We start from the raw sequence: 11,039 nt of genomic DNA, 5'->3' as shown, positions 1-11,039 counted from the left end.
GATACAAACCAGGTCTTTCTGATTCTAAAATCTGCCTGTGCGATGCTGCCTCCAATATGGATTGCACGGACTGTTGGCGCTTGGGCCAGGCCCGCGCGGGGACAACACCCTGCCAGCCCGGGCCTCCGGCCTCTTGGGCATCAGTGTCCCCAGTGATTGCACAGTTGCCCTGACACCGGTGTTGTTATCAACGAGGCCAACGACAACAGACTCGTGATCTTGGTCTAAAGGAAAGTTAAACATTGAAGAAAATTTAATTATAAAACTGGAGTGGCCGTCCCTGCTTGGCCCATGTAAACACCGCAGCTTTGTCATTACATAGCTTTCTCGGTACATTTCCTCTCCTTTCTAGCCAGATTATACTTTAATCCAGTTGTTTTCATGTTCAGTAAATCCAAACCATGTTTAACCGGTTTATTCATCGGAGAGTCTCCGAGGTGAAGAAAGTTTTGTCCTTTCAACTGCACTGGGGATTTGCTGTCTTCTTTCTGCAAAGGGATTTTCCTGGACCTGTAATCTGAACACTTTGACCTATGGGTTTTTTCCCCCACTATGAGCAAATTTGTGAGGCTTGACCCTTTGTGTGCTGTGTTGCAGAGACAATGCCCTTCTGTGAAATTCTCCTGAGGACAGTAGTAATTGACGTTAGGAATTTTCATCACATGGCTGTCACTTCTTCACAGCCTCGCTGCCCCTGGCTACCGCAGCCGCCCCCACTTGCTTCGGCTGGGTGCTTCAGAATGGGCCCGCCGTTCTGTGACAGCATTCTAGAGAGGTTTGTCCATGAGCATGTTGAGAGTTGACAGTCTGACTTAAGCTGAAGTGAATTGATGTCTCAGACAACAGTCTGTTGGTGAAATGACAGGTCCTCGTACACATTGTCTTGTTGGCACAAATTCCCTGGAAGGCACTTTGGCAATAACAAAACTATAAGCCCAGGATCCACGTCTAGGAATTTATCTCACAGACATACTTTCTGTTTTGAGAAATGATATTTATACATTACAGATATTTTTTCTGACAATTAATTGGATATCTCTGAAAGATTATATAAGAAACAGGTAACATTGGTGGCCTGGTTGAGTGCACTGGGTGGCCCAAGGACAGAGATGAGAGGAAAACATTTCACTGTATATTCTCAAAAAAAGACTTTATTTTAGAATAATTTTAGATTTACAGAAAAGTTGTCAAGATAATACAAAGATTTCCTATATACCCTCTCACCCAGTTTCCACTCATGTTGACGTCTTATTTGACTACGGTGTTTTTGTCAAAACTAAGCAACCAGCATTGATACATTACTGTGAACTGAACTCCAAACTTTGACTTTCACCAGCTTCCCTACTGAGATCCTTTTCTGTCCCAGGATCCAATCCAGGAGACACAGTCATTTAGACATCACGTCTCTTTAGTCTCCCCTGCTCTGAGACGGGTACACCTTTTGGAACTTTTTGAATTTTGTATCATGTGACTATTAACTATTCAAAAAGAAGTAAATTTTTAAAAGGAAATTACTTAAAGTGTCATAGGATAGAACTATAGGGAATCTTAGAAGCAATCCAATCCACACCTCTCATTTTTGAGACACGGGAAAGGACTTGTTCAAGGGCCTCCCCAACAGCAGACCCAGAGCCCAGACTAGTAGAAAGAGGAGCTTTGAAGTCACCCAGGCTCAGGTTCAAATCCCAGCCCTGGGTGCTTGGCCAGTAGATACTCTTTTTTTTTTTTTTTTTGCCTAGATTCTTTTGCTCAATATAATGTTTTAAGATTCAACCATATTGCATATATCAGTAATTTGCTTGAAAGACCAAACAAAAAAAAAACAGTTCTTTGTGCTTTCCCAAGGTCACAGGGATTTTAAATTATAGAGACATGATCCAAACCCAGTTTTAATGGTCACCAAATCCTTCGCAGGTCACCAGGGCACCTCCAAGGACTCACACCACCCCTTCCATGAATCTTCCAACAGAATTAACTAGACCTTATTGTGGCCCTAGAGAACTCTGGCCCCGGGTTTTAACCCTCACCAGGGCCTGCCTGGTACTTTAGATACTTGCATCCATGTTTTCTCCCTCACGAGACGGCGATCCCCAGCAGGGACCACGTGCTTTGCACCTCGAAACCTCATAGCCCATAACCTCAGCCTTTGCATGCTCTTAGATGCTGCATTGAACTTGGAATACAAATGACATTAAGCCCTACTCCCCCCACCCCCCCCACCCCCCCGCAAATACCAAACAGCTCTTTGAGGAAGTAGTCATGATTTCTAAGAATTTGTTGAGAAAAGAAAGTGTCTTTTTGCATCCTTGATCTCTGCTTCTTGGACAGAAATGCAACACCATTGACCAGACTGCGCTTCACCTCCTGGGAACACTGAAGCATGGAGCACTCGGGGCCCCCACACTGCTGCTGGGGCGGGGAGCAAGAGGAAGGAGCAGTGTGAGATGAAAGCCTGCAGAGACAGCCTCATTCCTCAGCGAGAGGGAGTGGGAAGAAAAGCAAGCCTCTAGTATAGGCACTGAGTGGACACATCCATATTAAGAAGCAGGGGCTTGGGCTTCTACATGGACTGCAAAATTCCGTTGTAGAAGCTGGGGAAATTGCTGAACTCCAGGTTCAGAGCAGCCATGGGACGTTGGAGATGTCACTCATCTGCCTGGGCCTCCAAGGTAAAATGAAGGGAGTGGACAGCCCACCTCTAAATTCTCTCGTGTTCCTCACTGTCATTTCTCTTCACCATTCGTGCTCATACCTCTCAGAGATCCCCTCTCTTCAGTGTCTATGCCCTTGTTTTTCCTGTAGGTATTAATGACACACCATGGATAGAAAGATTTTTCCTGAACTTGCATAGGCATTCCCAAGAAGGCAGGTCACCTCCTTATTACCTTCCAGGCTGCGTGTGTCTCCACAGACCTGCCAGCACCTGTAAATTCCCTGCAGTCAAGACTAAATCAGTCAATGCTCCAGCTTTGGAAATTTTAAATAAATTTGTGGCCTATAAATATAAATAAAATAATGTAAGTAATAAAAACTAATATAAGTAGAATAAATATGTCAAACTATTAAAAAATAATAAAATCACCTGATAGATTGCTTGGAAAATAGTTGAAAAAATAACTTACCCATAATCCCACCATCTTTTGCCATGCAAATTTTCATGAGATAATACCTCCACATAATCTTGCAGATATAACAATAAATGAGGAGGGTATACAAGTGTGTTTGTGCTATTTTCTTTTATTTGACGCTTTTGTTATTTCCAATTTTTAATGTTATAAATAACACTATGGTGAGCATCTCTATGCATAAAGCCCTTGCTGGGGGAGGAGTTCCAGAAGCACATCTAAAGATGTGAATGAATGCCTTGGGCTTGTGATTCAAGTTGCTAAATTGTCTTTCACAAGAGTTGTGTGCTGTCACAAGCATTTGTGGAAAGGTCTAATTCACTGAGGCACCTCCTATTCTGGAGAAGACACCTCATCGTAGGCGTGTCTTTCAGCTGGGAGGTGAGGTTGGCGTTCCAACTCCTCTGCTGGCTTCCTCCCTGGAAGAGAGATACTGTTTCCAGGCCTTGGCCAGCTGTGTGGGCACGATAGCCTGCTGACCTTGTCCCCTCTGGTGTTGACTGCTTCGGTTTCCACACTGCCCTGGAGGCGGTGTTATGCAATGGACTGCTACCGTTTTCGTTCTTCAGCAGTGTCAGTTTCACTTGCAGGTGAGATGATTTTAAAAAAAAAATAAGGTAAAGTGCTTTGGGACAGAACAGTATAAAAGGGGATCCATGAACAGATGGATCAGATACTGAGTTATGCTGAAGGTTTTGATAGAAAACACAGGAGTTAGTAATTCCTAAAGGGATTCGATGGGACAACAGAATTTTACTGACCAAATGAAAGTCCCTAAACCCCCCATTGCTTTGGTCTTGACCCTTGTCAAATGGATTAACAGAACCTATCTCCCAGCCCAATTGACCCCATACACTCTACAGAAACACAGTTAACTCTTTATTCATCAGATTCTTATGGACTGCTTTCTACGTGCACTGCTTACCACAGGGTGAGGCAGTCTAGTAGGCGACTGGGGGTGGGTATGTAACAACTCAAGGTAGAAAGTGGTGCATAGAGAAAGATGTACACACCTTCAGAATCTGATCTCAGTCTCGTTTCCATCATCATCTGCTACCGCTCCCCCAACCCTTCAGCCCCTAACAACATACCCTCCAGCCTCTGAAGCTTGGACCTAAAAATGCCACTCTGATAGGCATTTGGCATGCTGTTCCACCTAAACTGCTGTTCCCAACTGTTCAGCACCTGGCTCACCTCACTCATCAAGAGCCAGCCTAACTGTCACCAGCCCAGTGAAAGCTTCCCGAAGGTCCCAGGGAAGAGAGAAGATTCTTTCTCTCTGGTGTTCCCTGAGCAAAGTGTCCAAGTCTCCAGTTATGATGGCCCACGTCACTGTGTCATACTTCTTTGTATATCTGTTTCCCTTACTAGACCATGAATAAGCTCCTCGAGGACTTTATCATTCCTCTGTGTCCTGGCCATGGAACTCAGGCCGGGTGCACAGTAGGCTCTCAATGAGCATTACTGGGTGAAGAAATGAATGAAGGATGAATATCATAACCCATGGGGCTATGGCATCTTATTTCCCTCCCCAATCAATATTCTTATTTTGGATTATGGCACTGGAATGCCAGAGCTGGACAGGAGTTTGGCGATCTCTCCGCTTTAGCCCATCATTTCACAGTTCAAACGACTGGCCCAGCCCCTTCAAGCTGATGTAGGAGAGCCCACACGAAACTCTCACTACAATTCAAATTGCACAGATGCCTGATTTCTTTAGTTTATCCGCAGTTCACCTGGTCTTCTTCACAAACTCACACCTACTGCTTAGAGACAAAAATTAATTTCTCATCCTATCTTGTGGGAGTGGTTTACATAGACTTTTAGGTAGTTTGCAGTCTCCCAGAGAGTGACCCCTTCCCCCGGCTTTTCTCCCTAAGAAGGTGTCCCTGTGTAATGGGAGCTAGTGCAGCAGAAACGTGCTCCTGGCTGTAGGAAGAGCTGAGGTCGTCAGGCACAGTGCCCCCACCCCGCTGGGCTCTGGAAAGATGTCCTTGTCAGCCGGGTGCTGCCCACCAGCAGGCGTTGTGCTGGGCTTCCCAACAGCTAAGTTGTGGTCTGAGCCTGTGGTGGTCCCCGGATGACAGGGCCCCACTTCAGCCCTTGCTGGCTGCTGAGCCCTGAATCTCTGCCAAGTTCTCCAGACTGTCGTAGACCCAGGGGTCCACCCCTACTGCGTGCTGAGAGGTCTGTCACCTTGCTTCAAGAGAACCTGTTGATACTATCCACAGAGCCCAGGCTCCAGCAGGCCAGCCACAGTGGAGAGATCAAGAGTGGCCTCACCTAGTACAGCTTCACCCTACCAGGGAGTACTTGCATTTTAAAAGAGAACTTTGTTCATTCAAAGGAGCCTCTCATTGACAAAATGCTGGAGCAGGGCGAGTGTGTGGAACCCTTCCTATGTAGTTTTTAAGTGGAGAGGAGAGAGCTGGGTTGATCCTAGAAAGAATTTGAACTGGCCAAACCACTTGTCTTTGGGCTTGCTGGCCTCTTGGAGGCTGCCGGGTGAGCCATTGCCCAGCAAATTCCCGTGAAGAGCCAGATGGGGCTGAAGCTCCAGTGTGGCCCACACTCTTGAGGAGACATTAACTCCAGTCTTGGGCCCGACCTTGGTGCTGACTGAAGAGCTCAAGATGAAAGTTTCTCTTGGTGTCTCTGTGGTGGAGTAGTGACCAAACCTCCATCCTTGGTGGCTCCTAAAGAAACTCGAAGCAAGCCTCAAGCCTGTGTTTCCAGAAGTATGGAGCTGGGAGCACCTCCATCAGGATTTTTTAAATGCAGATTCCCAGGCCCCGCCTCACACTTGCTGAATCCCAGTCTCAGGAAGCAGGAACCAGGAATCTAAATTTTTAACAATCTCCATGGGTAAGTCTTACACATGCTGTTCCATACAATGTGAATTTATTTTATTAAACATTTTTGTTAGTAATTATCCAAAACAGTGAACAGCAGGTAAATTATGGCACACACCAAGTAACAGATTTATTATGCAACCACAAAAAGGAATTCTGAGGCTTCACAACTACTAACAAAAAATGTTAGTGGTAAAACGTTAAGAGCGATATCACAATCCAAAACACGTTAACTATGATTACAATTATGTTAAAATATATAGGTGCATGTGTAAGAACTAGAAAAAACAGGCAAAAGTGAAAACAGTTGTGATAGGGAGGTGGCATTACAGATGATTTTTTCCTCTCTAGATTTTCCTGTATTATTATCTAATGAAAGAAAGTCACTTTTAATGTTGTTATAATGTTTTATTTGAAATTAAAATAAACCCCCTCTGGGCCATCACCCACCTACTATGTATGTGTGAGATATTCCACTAGGCACTGTATGTGTTAGAAACTGAATCAACCACCCCAACTCTCCTAGGAGGGAAAACTCAGCTGTAGTCCCAGGGCCCCTCTGATCACAAGCTCCCTGCGTGCGGAAGGAAGCCTGGAGTCATGCTGGGCTAGGGGAGGGGCGGAGAGGGGGCGCATCACTCCAGGCTCAGCTGCTGTTTAGGGATTCCAAGGGGGTTGGGGAGGAATGTGTCGCTCCCTTGAGCCTGACAGCCTCAACCCCACTTCTGAACTACAAATAATCTGGACCTACTGCCCCTCCCCCACAAGACTCAAGCTGCCCAGTGTGTAAAGAATCCACTGATCTTCTGGACTCTGGGTTCTGAAGACCTTCCTTCCCACGGCAGAGAGCTTGGTGTGTGGGGGGGGGGGGGGGCAAGGAGTTGCCAGAAGCGCTGTTGGCAAGAACCGGTTTCCTCCTTTCGACATTCAGGGCAGATGAAGCTGAAGCTTGCTGGTCTCAGTGGGAGCAGGCCACAAAGAGGCCGCAGAGTCAGTTCAAGGAGGCCCTCCCCTCCTGCAGCCTCCCCACAGCCCCTGGATGCTCGGCTCCGAATCGCAGGCTGCTGCCAATTACAAAAGGACTCTTAACTCTGTTTCACAGCCCCTTGATTGATAGCACTGGTGAGTGAAATTATAAGGCTTAATGATCACGTTAATTTCTGGGGAAAGGGAAGCGGTCAGAAGAGGTTCTCAATCATAAGCGCCTCAATCAGCTGGGTGAGTTCAATGACAGGCCAGAGCAGGGGGAAGGGGGAAGGAATTAACTTTCTTAAAGGTCATCAGAGAGTAGGCGGAGAGCAGCCAGGCATGAAGGGTGAGGGGCACAAACGATCCTGGAGCCTGAGCACGAACCCATGTTCCCGGGCTCCTGATCAAAGGCTGGCATCTGTGCTTCTCAGCCTTAGCCACACACTGGACTCATCTAGGAGCTTTCCAATGCTGATGCCAGGGCCCCACCTCAGAGACTGTGGTGTAATTGCTCTGGGATGCAGCTTGGGCACCGAGAGTTTCCAAGGCTCCTCAGGTGATTCTGTGTGCAGCCAAAATTGAGAATGACTTGCCTAAATGGAAGGACTTGGGAGGCAAGTAACCAAGGTTGGGCACATTTGGAAATGTGCTTAATCTGATTAGTTCTTGCCACCAAGGAGAATTTCTTCTGGGGCCATCTCCTGGCCCTACTTAAAGATAATGATGGTGAGAACAGAAGGAGGGAAATTAGGCATCACTGAGCCTCATGTTCCTTGGTACAGATGAAGACAGTGAGGTGCAGAGAGGTTAAATGACTTGCCCAAGATCACCTTGGTCATAACAAGAGCCCCAGCCTCTTTCCCCTGGCCAGTGCTCCTTCCACTAGGCTCATCGCTGGGCCAGTGTGAAGAAGGTGCCCTGGATGGCACCCAGTGGGACAGGCCTTCATGGTAGAGGTGCCCAGGGCTTTGCTGCTCCTGGCTCAGTGTCCTGTGATGTGACCATTGACAAATATTAGAGAGTCCAGGGCCTTGGAGAAAAAAGGCCACCTGGCTTCCCTGAAGATCAAACCTATGACCTTGGCCTCCTCAAAACAGTGACCCTGCTCACAGTTTCCCAGCAGAGCATTGCAACACTTTGGCACATCAGAAAGATGCCCAGGCTATGTGGCAACATCCTGGTTTCTTCATCAGAAGTACTGGTCTCCACACATTGCTGAGCCCAGCTCAGTGGTCAGCTGAAAGCTCTGATGACCCTCCTTACTGGTCTGTATGCACATCAGCAATATTTGGAGGAAAAAAAGCCACTTCGTGTTCCAAAGTGAGCTTCAAAAATCTAAAAACATTTAAAATACAGTCTACATAAAAAAAAATAAATGCTTTTCATTTGGGGTAAAGGTGCTGGAGTTCTTCAGTTAAAGAGAGTTATTGTTCTTCAATTTCCATAAATGATAATGAAAAATTTTATTGTAAAATGAGTGGCTTGAGATTCTTAGAGCAGCATCTTAGCAGCAGAAAGTGTCTGCCAAGCTCCATCGATATTTTCACTTATCCACTTTCTCTCCACCTGTATCATGACATGGGTACTCCCAAAAGTTCACAAAAGTGGCCCGAACTGAAAAATTTGGGGAACCAAGATCTAACCACGGGTACAGGGTGAGACCTATCTAATCAGTCAGTAAGCATTGTAGCCGAGGCATATTCATGATAGAAACATACGCATTCTCTGTATTTTTCTAACAGCTTCTGAAGTGTTCATCAAGCCTGTGTCTGATTAAGCACTTTTAAATTCTAAGCAATGAAATGGGCCCTCTCATACCCTCTTGGCAGGAGTGCAAATTGATACAACCCTTTTGGAGAGCCATTTGGCTCTATGTATCAAAATTAAAAATGCATATAATCTTTGACCCAGAATGCCACTTCTAAGAATTTATCCTACAGTAATACCTCCACAAGTCCACAGAAGTGTACCTAGACGGATGGTTCCTTGCAGCTTAATTTATTATAGTGAAAAGCTACAAGCAACCCAAGTCCATCAATAAGGAATTAGTTGAATAAAATATTGTCCATGCACAAATTGAAAGACTAGGCAGATGTTAGAAAGAATGACATAGAGCCATATGTACCACCAGGGGAGAGGGACATATACACAAAAATAACTTGTAGAAAAGTAGAGGGTTTCCATTTTTACACAAACGATTAAGGACAGCCACCTCAGTGCAGGTCTGTGATCAATCAGCTCAGTTCTTGGGCTCCAAAATTGGACTGAAAACCTTGAACTATCAGTGAAATAATTCGGGAGTCTCAATTCAGTCTGAATTCATCCCTTGTTCTCTCTCTTCCCTAGCATCAAAAAACAACTGAAAGTAATTCAAACACAAACAGAAGACTCCATCATGGTATGTAAATGACACTTTTGACAAGTGGCCCTCCCAGATGTAGAAAAACTATTTGTCAAAGGAGAGGCACTGAAGACAGGATTTCGACTGCAGTAGTCACTTGGCTGGGTTCATCTTCTCTGGTTTGTATATTCGAATTGCACATATTGGAATAGTATATCTCGAATTGTATCTTCAAAGACCACTGTGGCACCGTCCCCACAACACCAGCCTTAAAACTCCAGCCAGGAAGGGAGGTTTTTATTTATTTATTTTTAAGGTTTATTTATTTTTTTTTTTTTGAGGAAGATTAGCCCTGAGCTAACAGCTGCTGCCAATCCTCCACTTTTTGCTGAGGAAGACTGGCCCTGAGCTAACATCCATGGCCATCTTCCTCTACTTTATACGTGGGACACCTACCACAGCATGGCGTGCCAAGCGGTGCCATGTTCACACCCGGGATCCGAACCAGCGAACCCCGGGCCTCTAAAGCGGAACGTGTGCACTTAACTGCTGCGCCACCGGGCTGGCTCCAGGGAGGTTTTTAAAGTACCCAGCTGCATCCAGGAGAAAGCCCAAAGTGCCAGAAGAGACTGCTACCGGGTTTTTAATGCTGGGCATTTTCCAATGTTGAAAGCCAGGTTTGATTCTTGTTTGTAATGGCAGAGATGCCCAAAACAAAGGCAGTTCCAGTGGGAATCAGTATTCCCGTGGTGTGTCACCAGACACTTACTTCCTTGTAATTTTACTAAGAACATTTTAAATAGATTAGCCTATGATTGTGCTAGATTTTATTATAGGTCGGTGATACCTTTCCCTCCCCCGCCTCTCTGCCCCCTTGAGGTAGAGTTTGGCCACATGTCTGGCTTTGGCCAGTGGAAAGGGAACAAATGTGACGTGAGCAGCAGCTGTAAATGTACTTGTATGGTTTGGCTCAGTCTCTTGCACTTCTGCCCTCTGCGCCTCAAAGAAGTTGCATTAGAGAAACTGCTCGTCCAGAAGGAGGAAACCCTGGAGCAGCTTGAGCCCAAACTACAGCCTGGACCCAGGCCCAGCTGGGCCTCCAGGGACCGCGGTCCCGAGAGCAAGAAATCCAGTTTGTTGTGGTAAGCTTTGGGGGTGGTTTGTTACTCAGCATTGTTGAAGCAAACTTGACTGATACATGGAGGAACAGCCTCCAACCCATTGCTCAGCTTTGCCAAATCTTGTCATTGATCTCATATTTGTTTCTGATTCTTTTTTGTCGTATGAAATCAATCATTTTAGAAACATTTGCAGGGCCTCTTCGGGTCCTTCACCAATCCTGTCCATTCCCAAAAGCAACCACTATCATGCAGGCAGTGCTTATCATACCACGTTTGTTTTAAGCATCTCCCATACATTTATATATCTATAAACATATATAGTATTGTTCTGTAGGTTGTAAAATTTTATATAAATACCGAACTGTGTGTAACCTCTGTGTGTAACCTTCACTTCCCTCCCACCCTCAACACTGTATTTCAGATTTGTCCATGTTGATACATTGGTTCTAGTCCATTCACCTTACCTGCTGTAACACTGTCTGTATATACCACAATGTATCTATTCTCTGTTGGTGCATGTTTTAGTTGTTAAATATGAACAGCACTGCAAGGAACATTCTTGCTTTTCTTTAAGACCTACTTCTCCTTTGCGGAGTCAGTAGACAAATAGTGCATGGCTGACTCAACTTCC

This window comes from Equus asinus, chromosome 24 (assembly GCF_041296235.1).
Source record: "Equus asinus isolate D_3611 breed Donkey chromosome 24, EquAss-T2T_v2, whole genome shotgun sequence".
NCBI lineage: Eukaryota > Metazoa > Chordata > Mammalia > Perissodactyla > Equidae > Equus > Equus asinus.
This window is presented reverse-complemented; position numbering follows the sequence as displayed.